This window comes from Geospiza fortis, unplaced genomic scaffold (assembly GCF_000277835.1).
Source record: "Geospiza fortis unplaced genomic scaffold, GeoFor_1.0 scaffold85, whole genome shotgun sequence".
Classification (NCBI taxonomy): domain Eukaryota; kingdom Metazoa; phylum Chordata; class Aves; order Passeriformes; family Thraupidae; genus Geospiza; species Geospiza fortis.
In genome coordinates, this window is record NW_005054358.1 from 1240175 (window position 1) to 1242709 (window position 2535).

Sequence of the window (2535 nt, forward strand, 5' to 3'; positions counted from 1 at the left end):
CTGCATTTTGGATACAATAAACTGCATTTTGGATACAATAAACTGCATTTTGGATACAATAAACTGCATTTTGGAGAGCCCCTGGAGTCCCACACCTCTCATTTCAGCTCTTACAGCCGTGGGGCTGGGAGGGAAGGGTGGCACAGGGCATGTCCTGCTTGGCCAGGTGCTGTCCCCAACCAGGGCTGCCCAGTGTCACCTCAGAGCCTGGGCTGGCAGTGCAGGGGGTGATCACCCACCCCTGGGGCCCAGCATGTGGCAGAGCTGCTGGGAAGCTCCACTGCCCTGGTGAGTGCCCCAAAGCAGCCCAGGAGGAGCAGACAGGGTTTGCAGAGTCCCACAGCATGGCCAGTCCAGAACTGCTGAAATCTGTGGGGGAACAGGAGGTGGGAAAGCAAAAATCTCACATTTTCTATCCAAGTGCTCCACTCCAGCCACAGCAGATGCCAGGGATCTCCATCACCAGAGCTCTCACAGACAATTAGGCCCCTCAGAAGAAAGCCCAGCCCTTCATTACAGCCTGACAAAGACACCTCTTCACATCTCAGAATCTCATGAAACACAGCCAGCTCTGTTTTGGTCACTTCTACTTAGGGGCACTAAGCTTCCAAACCAAATATCAGACTCTCAGTGTATTTTTCCAAGTGCCTGAAAAAACACTGGAGAGCCTCATCCATGCACCCAGCACGGCCTGGCTGAGTCACAGCCCGGCTGTCACCAGCCCAGGGTGACATTGCCCTGGGACACACACTGAGCAAAGCTGGGGGGGCTCAGCCCCTGCCCAGCCACAAAGCACACAGGAGACAAGGAAGGAGCAGGAGGGAAGGAACAGGAACAGGACAGGAGTGCAGGATTCTGCAGTGAGTCGTGCCCTGGCCCAGCTCCAGCCTCTCAAGGTGAACAACTTCCACACTGAGCATTTGCACCCAGCCTTCACAATGGCTCATTATTGCACAGTGCTGCTGAGCAGTGTTTGCCTTTCTCCTCTGTGCCCTGGGGAGCTTTCCCAGACCCACCTTTCCACCTCAGAGAGTACAAGGCCTTGAAAGCAGGAACACAGCAAAGTCACTGCAAAAGCAAAAAACCCCAAGGCCTTCAGTGGTTAGGGAGGTCCAGTGTGAATCAACTCTGCAGAGTCCTTGACTTGACAAAAGGGATTGTGCCAAAGCCTGGGTGACTCCAAAGCTGCTTAGAGCACTCAGCTACACGTGGGCTTACAGCTATGATTCTGCTTTCACACTGGGCTTCCTTATTTTATTTGAGGGCTCCAAACCTGGATGTTTGAACACAAGAAAAGCAAGGTGCCTAAAAATAATGGCAAAACATTTGGCAAAGAAATCTGCCCCCAGGGGTAAAAATCCTAAGAGAAAAAAAAGTGAGATGTCTCAAGGAAAATCCATAGGGAGAAGGGGAAAAGAAACCTGTTCTAGTGCTGCCCAAGCCCCTTTTAGCATCTTCTTATTCACATATTCTACAGCTATTACATTTCTTTTCCAGGCTTCTGGCAAATTCATTTAAAGAGAAGTTAAAATCAATTTTTTCAGTGCTCCTTGCCCCAGAAAAAAGATCAGAGCTGTCAGTACCTGCCCAGCTCTCACTGGAAGGTTAAAGTGGAAATCAGCACCACTCACCTCTGCCAGGTAAAGGATGCAGAACTTGCGATCTTCTGAACCTGCAGGGAAGAAAAACCAGGATCAGAGCGAAGCTGCAGCTGCATTTCTGCAAGAGGAGCCACTGGCAGAGGAACTGGCTGAGAGACAGCACTGAATGAGTGCTTGTTGTTGTCCCCAGTACCAGGCTGTGACCTGGGTGATGTCTGTGGCATCTGCCAGGGCCGGGCACGGCGGGGCCCTGCAGGGACTCAGTGCCCTGGCAGGGATGCTCCCGGGGGTTCCTCCTTTGGAAAAGGGTTTGCTGCATTCAGAGGCACTGCAGGCTCTGCTGCCCAGCCTGCCTTGGCACCTGCAGCCTGGGGGAGCATCCCAGGGGCTGCACAGGACCTGCAGCACCCACAGCCATCCTGGGAATCAGGGATGGGTCTCTCCATCCTATCCCTGGGGGTACTGTGCTCCCAGGAGGACTCACAGAGAAACTCCTGTTCCTGCATCTCATTCCCAGCTTCTTGCCCCAAGTCCTGGTGGTCCTGGTGGTCCTGCTGTCTGTCCCAGCCTCCCCCAGTGCCAGCAGCTGGGCCCCTGCCTCTGCAAGGGGATGGAGTCAAATCCCAGAGCAATGGGAAGCAGCAGGATGGGGCAGGGGGAGGAGCTCATCCTGCTCCTTTGGGCTGAGGACAAACTGCCCAGCATGGGGACACCAGGGAGACCCAGCCAAGGAACTTCCACTTCCACAGCTCTGTGCAAGGAGATGGTGCTGGGGACAACACAATCACCAACTCTGCCATCCACCTCCTGCTAAATGAGGGAGCAGCCCAGAGCAGCTCCTCAGCTTACATCCCAGGAGATGTGTCAGACTCCAGCTGCTCCTCCAGGCTGGTCCCTGCAGGTCCAGCCTTCCCTGCACCCAACCAAAAGGCAT

General features: G+C 54.2%; 1 protein-coding gene across 1 annotated transcript in view; it reads right to left on the bottom strand.

Moving 5' to 3' along the window:
• The window catches only part of RGS3 (regulator of G protein signaling 3), a 62918-nt gene that overhangs the window by 37285 nt on the left and 23098 nt on the right, over positions 1-2535 (bottom strand). The window lies entirely within an intron of this gene.